The sequence below is a fragment of the Osmerus eperlanus genome, unplaced genomic scaffold, assembly GCF_963692335.1.
Source record: "Osmerus eperlanus unplaced genomic scaffold, fOsmEpe2.1 SCAFFOLD_789, whole genome shotgun sequence".
Lineage (NCBI taxonomy): Eukaryota > Metazoa > Chordata > Actinopteri > Osmeriformes > Osmeridae > Osmerus > Osmerus eperlanus.
This window is the reverse complement of record NW_026911298.1, coordinates 1-10,174: the sequence shown is the minus strand read 5'-3', so window position 1 is coordinate 10,174 and position 10,174 is coordinate 1. Positions and strand designations below refer to the sequence as shown.

General features: G+C 50.4%; 1 long non-coding RNA gene across 1 annotated transcript; it reads left to right on the top strand.

The window, feature by feature from the left end:
• Positions 1–206: 206 nt before the first annotated feature.
• Positions 207–10,083, top strand: LOC134015861 (uncharacterized). The gene is made up of 3 exons (XR_009929284.1): positions 207–1,162; positions 2,457–2,503; positions 9,996–10,083. It is a non-coding gene; the product is annotated as an uncharacterized LOC134015861 (long non-coding RNA).
• The last annotated feature ends 91 nt before the right edge of the window (positions 10,084–10,174 follow it).

Here is a 10,174-nt window from a genome sequence, read left to right as displayed (position 1 = left end):
GTCTGCTCAGTTAGACAGCAAGCAGTCTTGCACAAACAGTCAGCACAGCCAGACGGTAATCACCAAGTCTAAAAGTAGTAAACGATCCAAAAGGTCTAAGAAACAAACAGGACATCTCAGTTGAAGAGCCCAGTGGAGGCCTTGTCTGCTTCCTAGCCAAGAATCTAGCCTGACTCTAGCCTGGATCCTAACTTGAGTCCTAGCCTGGATCCTAGCCTGGATCCTAGCCTGGATCCTAGCCTGGATCCTAGCCTGGATCACAACCTGATTCCTAGCCTGGATTCTAGCCTGACTCCTAGCCTGGATCCTAACTTGAGTCCTAGCCTGGATCCTAGCCTGGATCCTAACCTGACTCCTAGCCTGGATCCTTGCCTGGATCCTAGCCTGGATCCTAACCTGACTCCTAGCCTGGATTCTAACCTGATTCCTAGCCTGACTCCTAGCCTGGATCCTAGCCTGGATCCTAACTTGACTCCTAGCCTGGATCCTAACCTGACTCCTAGCCTGGATCCTAGCCTGGATCCTAACTTGACTCCTAGCCTGGATCTTAGCCTGGCTCCTAGCCTGGATCCTAACTTGACTCCTAGCCTGGATCCTAGCCTGGATCCTAACCTGCCTCCTAGCCTGACTCCTAGCCTGGATCCTAGCCTGGATCCTAGCCTGATTCCTAACCTGGATCCTAACCTGGCTCCTAGCCTGACTCCTAGTCTGGTTCCTGGGGTTGGGGACACAGCTGAGGAATGCCTGGGTGACTCACCGGCAGGGGGACAGAATGAGAGGAAGCCGGCACACTCTGATGAGGTCATCCAGGAGGAGATAGATGACGTCAGCTCTGCTGAATCTGTGGACCCATCCCAGTGTTGAGAGTTTGGACACACCTGTCAGTACCTCCAGTGACTCACCCCCCCAATACCCCCAGCCCTTCCAGACAGTAGTAAGACTGTGCCTGGTCTACAGCACAGCCTCACCACCCCCCTGAAGCTGGTAGTTGGTTCAGTCCAGTGTGAGAGTCCCACCTCCCCTGTGGGTGTGAAGAGTGGTATCTCCCAGGGCCTAGAGGCCTCACACTGGCAGGGAAGCGTGGACGAGGTGCGTGAGAGAACGCTGGAGAGAGAAGAGACGGCTTCTGTGATGACAACGCCACAGAACAGAACGCTCGGAGGTAGGCACACACTGATGAAATCACAGCTTGTTTCTAGAGCTACCATTTCTTTCATTTTCAACCTGTGAAATGTTATTATGGTTGTCATTATTATAATATTTTGTATGTATGACCTGTCTTGGCTTGGACGGTTTACACACAATACACTTAGAGAGGTCCTGTGGACATATTCAGGCTGTGTAATGAAGTGTTTACACACACCACACACACACCACCCCCTCCCCTGCTGGGAGGTCATGTGACCGCTCCTCCAGCTATGTGTGAGGTAGCTGCTAAAGCAAGCTGGCACCTGGCATGTTAGGCACCTCCCAAGCTGGGGTACAGCTTCTCACAAGGACGCTCCTCACGAGGACACTCCTGTACTAAAGCAGGATATATATGATACAGTAGAATCATTTGGGTCATAGCATTTACATTTAGTCATTAGCAGATGCTCTTATCCAGAGCGACTTACAGTAAGTACAGGGACATTCCCCCGAGGCAAGTAGGGTGAAGTGCCTTGCCCAAGGACACAACGTCATTTTGCACGGCGGAGAATCTAACCCGCAACCTTCTGATTACTAGCCCGATTCCCTAACCACTCAGCCACCTGACCCATAAGGGTTTCTGATGATAAGATCTGGGTTTGCTTTCCAACCTTCCTCGATGGTATAAATAGGGCAGTGATGACAGACGCTAAACCATGTCATTGTTCTCTAATAGATGTGACTGGTCTTTTCCTCTCGTCCCTTTTCCCATCCTCCCCGTCCTCGCACTTCCTGGCTGGAGAGCAGCTCATGTTGCTAGATTAGGGGTAGTCACTGCCTCTGTACAGCACTGACACACGCGTCTGTGATTGTGTCTGTGATTGTGTCTCTTGATTCGCCAAGAAGAATTCTCTGTCTCATGCTATAAACATAGACTCATTGTTCAAGTCTCACCTCTCTCTCTCTCTCTTGCTCTCTCTTTCTCTCTCTCCCCCTCTCTCTCTTTCTCTCTCCCCCTCTCTCTCTTGCTCTCTCTTTCTCTTGCTCCCTCTCTCCCTCCCTCTCCCTCCCTCTCCTCTCCCTCTCCCTCCCTCTCCCTCCCTCCCTCCCTCTCCCTCCCTCCCTCTCCCTCCCTCTCCCTCTCCCTCCTCCCTCTCTCTCTCTCTCTCTCTTGCTCTCTCTCTCTTGCTCTCTCTCTCTCTCTCTCTTGCTCCCTCTCTCCCTCTCCCTGTCCTCTCCCTCTCCCTCTCTCTCTCTCTCTCTCTCTCTCTCTCTCTCTCTCTCTCTCTCTCTCTCTCTCTCTCTCTCTCTCACCCCCTCCCCCCCAGACCCAGAGCAGCAGGAGACCAGCTCAGGAGCAGTGGATGCACCAGCGGTGAGTTTACCTGTGTCCTGTTCACCACCGAAGTGTTCCAGAAGACTTGAGAGAAGTCTAGATACTGAAGTTAATCCTTAAAAGGAAGCAAAACTACATCTATATCCTTCTTGGAAAGACTGTTGTCTGATTCTAGAACTATTCAGTTGCATGCTGACTGGTAGACCATGTCTCTCTGGGGAGTGATGTCCTGGGTGCTGGAGGCCAGGCCTGCTACATGGCCTCTGACTTGGCCTCGGGGGCAGCTGTACTCTCCCTCTGCCCTCTCGCTGACGGGGCTGTGCCCAAACATGACGTAGGTCCCAGTCTGCCTGCCTGCTCCCCTCTGCCCTCTGGTCAGGCTGCCAGATATTGCTGTGTGTGTGTGTCCAGCACTGCCCTGCCTGTTTCTCTCTGGTGGGAGAGAAATGCTGAGCTCACTCTCTGTTTACTCTGAGAGACGAAGTGATGTCATGGGTGAGAGAGGGAGGAGCAGGACATTGTGAGGGGAGGAGAGGGAAGGGTGAGGAGGGAGGTGATGGCATGTTAGAGGTGTGAGAGGGGAGGTGGAGAACGAGGGATGATGGAGCGGCCTGGTGGTGGGAAGGAGGGATAGATTAAACTGTCCTCCCTGATATCCGGAAGGAGAGAAGAAAGTGATGAACTGCGAAGAAATGAGAGAAGAGATTTATAGATGCACTATAGGTGAGGGAGGAAGGGAGAGACAGTAGCAGTGTGGAGAGAGGAGGAGAGAGGAGGAGAGAGGAGGAGAGAAGAGGAGAGAGGAGGAGAGAAGAGGAGAGAGGAGGAGAGAGGAGAGAGGAAGAGAGGAGGAGAGAGGAGGAGAGAGGAAGAGAGAGGAGGAGAGGAGGAGAGAGGAAGCGAGAGGAGGCGGGAGGAGGCGGGAGGAGGAGAGGGATATACTACTGGGTATCTGTCTCAGACTCTGCGTACTGCCTGACTACTGTGTGTGCGTGTGTGTGTGCATCCGTGCATGCGCTTGCCAGCATGGGTGAAAGCAGATTCCTGACATTCTCAATAGAATTCCTGGTTCTCCTGCCACGTTCGCTCCTGGTTCTGTTGACCGACGGGAGATATTACCTCCTGCTGGTGGGCTGTACCTGTTACACTCCCCCTGTCACAGTTCACTGGCACCTCCTGGCCTCTTACAATCTGCAGCAGCAACGTAACTACCACCAGGGACGGTCTTACTCACTTACAGATTAATGTTAGCGAAGTAGAGGTGATAGGAAACATGGCTCAGGTCCCAGCGCTTTTAGAAGTGTCATTAAAAAGTCTAGCCTAAAGGAAGAGTGAAGCTGAGCATCTACAATCTCCTCATACTGGAAGATGTGGAGATATAGGTCGAGGATGAAATGTTATGTTCTAGTTTTTTATTTACTTTCTATAACGTTTTGTATTTTTTTCATTTCATTCATTCTTCTGTAGTCGTGCAAATGGTGTCCCTAGCTTAAGAAAGCTTGAATATCCTTCAATAACGGGAATACAGTAGAATAAAACTTTATTGTCCACGTAGTACGGACATTTTTGACATCACCTTTCATTAAAATGTCACATACCCATACTGCACTTTCTCCTTTCACTAATTGTCCGTGACTGCAAGAGGGAGTGAGAGGAAGGGGAGTGACTTATGAGAGCTGGGAGAGGTGGCCGCAACCTCGCGGCTCAGCTGAGAGGGCCTCTCACGCTCTCTCTCACCAGACTGGCTTCATTTTGGACAGTCTGGTCCTCAAGGTCCCCCTGGTGGCCTGGAGGGGAATAACTGCTTCCATGTGGCGCTGCTCTGATTCGATTTAGATTATTTGTTTATTTTTTCGAGATTTTTTTTTGAATATTCACGACACAACTTTTGTGTTGCGCGTGAAAAAATAAATCGAATAAAAAAAAAAGTTAGGGATTATTTAACATATTTTCTTGTGTCGTGTGTGGGAATTTTTTTCCCCACAAAAAAAGTATAGAATTTTTGTTTCGTTTTTGGTGTTGTGCGTGGAGGAAAATGTTTTTACCCTAAAAAAAGTTACTATTATTTTTGTAACTTTGTGCGTGAAAAAAAAACTTTTCAAAAGCCAGGAAAGAACAGTTTCTAGAAACGGCTTCAGGTTAGAAGAGAGGTGCAGAACATTCTCTACTAATGCACAGATTAGTAAGAACACTCTCTAGTGAGATTGAAATTAGTACGCACTACAACTACGGTTGTAGTGTGACATAACTATCTTATCCAGAATAGTTTAGCATGCTGTGTGCTGCTCCCACAACCACTGCATCTCAGAGAATCACTTCATTCTCCTCAGTAAGACCATGTGATTCTGCTTGTTCACATCCAATAGTCTGTACCTTCTGATAGTCTACAATAGTCTGTTTCTTCATGTTTTTATACTGGTAGCATACTGTACTAGTGAGATTGTTGTGCAGGGTTGAACATGCTAGTGAGAGTTGTATTTTCCATCTGGTGTTTGTTTAGCCAAAAACTCATCATAGGAAAATGACCCTAAACTATTTAATTATTTACATGTTTTATTAGTGTTTCCTCTGATGGCCAAGCCTGCAGTAAAGTTCAGGGGATATGGCTGGAACCTGTTAGCCTCCACACACCTCTAGCCTGCTAGCCTCCACACACCTCTAGCCTGCTAGCCTCCACGCACCTCTAGCCTGCTAGCCTCCACGCACTGCTAGCCTGTTAGCCTCCACACACTGCTAGCCTGTTAGCCTCAACACACTGCTAGCCTGTTAGCCTCAACACACTGCTAGCCTGTTAGCCTCCACACACCGCTAGCCTGCTAGCCTCCACACACTGCTAGCCTGTTAGCCTCCACACACTGCTAGCCTGTTAGCCTCCACACACCGCTAGCCTGCTAGCCTCCACACACTGCTAGCCTGTTAGCCTCCACACACCGCTAGCCTGCTAGCCTCCACACACTGCTAGCCTGTTAGCATCCACACAGTTATTAGCTTGTTAGCCTCCACGCTGGGAGCATGATTATATCTGACCTACAAAACTCCCTTGTCACAGGACTGCAAACCAGCATAGACTGTTAACGGAATGGAATATATAAGACTGTAAATAAATAAATTAGAACAGAATAGAATATACATTTTTATAATGTTTATTTTAGGAAGATGAAAAGGCATTATCATCATCTTCAGACTGCACCATCATGGGGGGTATTACACATGGGAGAACAGGGTTATACATGACTGCTTCATCCATCTGTTACCATAGACACATCTCTCCCCACATCTGTTTCTCTTCTCCCCCTCTCCCTCCGCATCTCTGTCTTTGTATCTCTCTATCTCTCTCCCTCTCTCCCTCCCTTCCTCTCTCTCTCTCTCTCTCTCTCTCTCTCTCTCTCTCTCTCTCTCTCTCTCTCTCTCTCTCTCTCTCTCTCTCTCTCTCTCTCTCTTGCAGGCAGGCACACACACACTCTTGCAAGTGTACAGACACACTTGCATACATACACACGCACACCTTAATGATGAGTGGCCATGTTTTCGGTCCTGAGAGACTGCAGAGAGAGGAAGAGAGAAGGGAAGCCGTGATGAGGGTAGACGCAGAGCAGAGCAGTGAGCGCTGAGCAGATCAAACACCTTCTTTCACGTGGGGGGGGGGGGGGGGGAGAGTGAGAGATGGAATGATTAAAAGATGGAATCGATTGAAGGAGATTAGAGGGAGGGGCCAGCTGAGCGTGTGAGGGAGAGAAGAGAAGAAGAAGAAGAAGGGGTTAGGAGTGTGACAGAGAGCAGGGAGGGAGGAGTTTTAGAGAGAGAGGGCAAGGAGGGAGGAGGGTCTGAGAGAGGAGGAAGGCAAGGGGGAGGGAGGTAGAGGGCTGGGTCTGAGAGCAGATGTGGGGAGTGTTCTTCATTTTCCTCCAAACTTCTCGGAGGACTATCGTCCTTCCACTCGCCTCCCCGTCTGAGAGGAGTGTGTGGGGCTCTCCTAAACTCTGGAAATAGAGAGGCAGCGTGTCGGGGCCATGTACGAGAGACACAGGCGCAGGTACAGCCTGTGTGCTAAAGGGGAGAGGACCGTGGATGTCGTTCTCATCAAGGTAGGAAGAGCCACTGACTCGGCCGCAGGGTGGTAGTTTACATGGAGGGTGGTAGTTTACATGGAGGGTGGTAGTTTACATGGAGGGTGGTAGTTTACATGGAGGGTGGTAGTTTACATGGAGGGTGGTAGTTTACATGGAGGGTGGTAGTTTACATGGAGGGTGGTAGTTTACATGGAGGGTGGTAGTTTACATGGAGGGTGGTAGTTTACATGGAGGGTGGTAGTTTACATGGAGGGTGGTAGTTTACATGGAGGGTGGTAGTTTACATGGAGGGTGGTAGTTTACATGGAGGGTGGTAGGTGCACTCATGGATGGAAAGGGAGCCTGTCATGGTAGAGGCTGGATCCACGAGTATTTGTTGTGGAAAGGGTAGAGTACGATGGGATCACCAGTAGGGAGGGTTCAGATATGTTTGTAAACATACACACCAGTAAGCGGCAATGCTGTATCTAGATTCCACACATGCTTATGTTTGTTCAAATGTCATTGTGTATGTAAGTGTGTGTGTGTGATAGGACAGTGTGGCTGTTAGATGGACTCACTGACAGGCTGGAGGGGTGTGCTCACAGGGTGGAGATAATTTTTGGATTGGAAAAACCAGATGTGCACACACACACTCACAGTTAGACACAGACATACACAGGCACCCCCCCCCCCCCCCCCTCTCTGTGTGTTCTGAGTGTGAGTCATTGAACACAGTGTAGTCTGGCGCTGATGTTGTCCATGGGACCGGACTATAGGAAATACAATTCCCTTTCAAGCAAAGTCCTGGCCTTGTTCCGTTTATCCTTCTCTTCCCCCAACACCATCATCACCATGACCTTTATCCCCTTCACCATTATCATCATTATCGTTATCATCAGCACCATCCTCATCATCCTCATCAACTTCCTCCCATCTCTCTGTTGAACGGGGAAAGAAGGGGGGGGGGGTGGTAAGGGGAATATGATTACAGCTGTGAAAAGATGTCTCTGAGTAGAGACTAGGGGAGACCAGGAGAGACCAGGAGAGACCAGGAGAGACCAGGAGAGACCAGGAACAAACCAGGAACAAACCAGGAGAGACCAGGAGAGACCAGGAGAGACCAGGAGAGACCAGGGGAGACCAGGGGAGACCAGGGGAGACCAGTTCCAGAGACACAGCGGGAGTTTTGTGTCGAGGATATGGGACAGTATGGGACACTGGGATGGTTTAGGAACACAGGGGCTTCTGTGTATTGTAAAAGCCTCTTTTAGACATGTTTACAGTGACAGCTGCCTCGTATCCAGACTGCTTCTCCTGCAGCTGCAGAGTGGCCCAGGAGCGCTGGAAACCTTGGACCTGGCAGCATCTCAGTGTTAAAAGCTCCTCTCCGCTGATGCTTTCTGGGATGTTAAAGTGGGGCTGTTGTGCCAAATGAGCTCTTTGTTCCAAACAGCTTCAAAGGCTCATCATCTGTGTTTTACATCTAGTCTGAATGGGGGGTGACAGCGTCACCCTACTCCGCTTGTTCTGCTGACCCCCGTGTCCTGGTGGGGGGTTGGGGCTTCACAACCAGACGTCACACACACCAACACACACACACTGTGTGATTTGTCTGTTGGTAGAGTGGTTAAGAGCTGTATAACAACTCCTGGCTTAGCTGCTGCTGTATGTTTAGAGGAGAGACCTAAGGGGGGGAGGGTCTATGAGGGAGGGAGGGGGGAGGAAGGGGTGAGGGTCTAGGAGGGAGGGAGGGAGGGAGGGAGGGAGGGAAGGAGGGAGGGAGGGAGGGAGGGAGGGGGGGAGGAAGGTAGGGAGGGAGGGGCAGGGATGGATGGAGGGAGGGGGGGGAAGGTCTATGAGGGAGGGAGGGCGGGAGGGGGGAGAGGGAGGGAGGGAGGGCAGGTGAGAGAGAGAGAGCTTTCTCCTGTAGTTCTAAGATAACTAAAAATAGCATCTCTTTTTACATTTACATTTAGTCATTGAGCATCTATACCCATAGAGCATATAGAGCATCTATACCCATAGAGCCCATAGAGCATCTATACCCATAGAGCCCATAGAGCATCTATTCCAAAGCCCTGTCCTGAGGGTTGGTCTAGAATGAACTGTTTGGTTGTGGTATGTGTGAGTTCAGCTCTGTCTGGTTGTTAGAGACTTTCTAATGAAACTTTGCACCTCTCCCTCGCTCTGTCTCAGACAGGCAGGCAGCGATAAGGCATGATGGAAAGACACAGGCAGGTGTCGCCTACACACACAGACACCCCTGACAGTTTTAGCCCAATATGTGACACTGTTTTGCTGAGCACACTGGGATGAGAGTGTCATGATGAAGTGATGACACTCCCCACACTGATGAACATCCTGGTCCAGGGTCTCCTCCCGATGGAGGGTTTCACCCGGATAGCAAGACATGGTATGTCTGTGAAGAGGTCTGGCGTGTGTGTGTGTGTGTATGAACCAATATGACACACTGTTGTACGGCTCTGTAGAAGGTCTGTCCTGGAGATCCTCATCGTCCCATGTTCCTCCCTCCTACAGTGGCCTTGTGTTCTGGGACAGAGCCTTTGTGTCTGGCCGGAGCGGCCGGCAGGCCCCAGGACACGTGGAGGTTTTGTGCCCAGGGAGGAGCAGCTGTGTGTGGGACTCAGAGGCCAGGGAGGGTCCCTCCTACAGAGCCCCAGGCCCCTGAGATCATCACACTCGGACCCTGTGTCCAGCGCTGTAAGGGCGGAACAATGACCTAACTGTAGCCAGGACTGGGAAGTGCGCACGTGTGTGTGTGTGGTGATTAGGGTGAACGCCTTTGTTATACACACGTGCTGAAAACACACACACATTCATGGTGTGTGTGTAAAGTCCAGGGGTCACATGTCTGGTGGATCAGAGGTGGGTGTGATTTCTGAAGAGGGGAGATGAGGAGACAGGAGAGGAGGTCTTCACTGTTGTACACTTCAGCAGTGAAGTACACTTCCTGCTGGTCATAGGAAAGACTCGATCTGTAGTGAAGCAGGAAGTGTACAAGACTGATAGGATAGGATGCTCAATAGACTGTTACACAACTTTTTATCCTATGTATCATTGCTTAAACCTAACACTGAGCCCCTGGGTAAAATCAAAATCAAAAATGTTTCCGATCTTGTGCTCTCTCACTCTGACTCTGTCTGTTTATCCAGCATATGTCTGTCTGTCACTCTCACACTCTCTCCCACACTGTCTCTCTCTCTCTCTCTCTCTCTCTCTCTCTCTCTCTCTCTCTCTCTCTCTCTCTCTCTCTCTCTCTCTCTCTCTCTCTCTCACTCACTGTCTCTCTTTCACACTCTCTCTCTCTCTCACTGTCTCTCTCTCACACTGTCTCTCTCTCTCTCTCACTGTCTCTCTCACTGTCTCTCTCTCCCACACTGTCTCTCTCTCACACTGTCTCCTTGTCATACTGTCTCTCTCTCTCCCACTCTCTCTCACACTGTCTCTCTCTTCCCCAGATCCACAGAGAAAAGGAAACCTTCTACCCGTTCCTTCCCGGCTCAGACACCCCGGTCCAGATCCCCACCACCCCCGAGGAGAGCACAGGTGAGGGGCACCGTGAGGAGCATGGAGACGCAGGGGTCATGTGACCCTCCAGGCAGGGCCCCTGAGTCGCTCCCCGTTAAGACACCCTGCT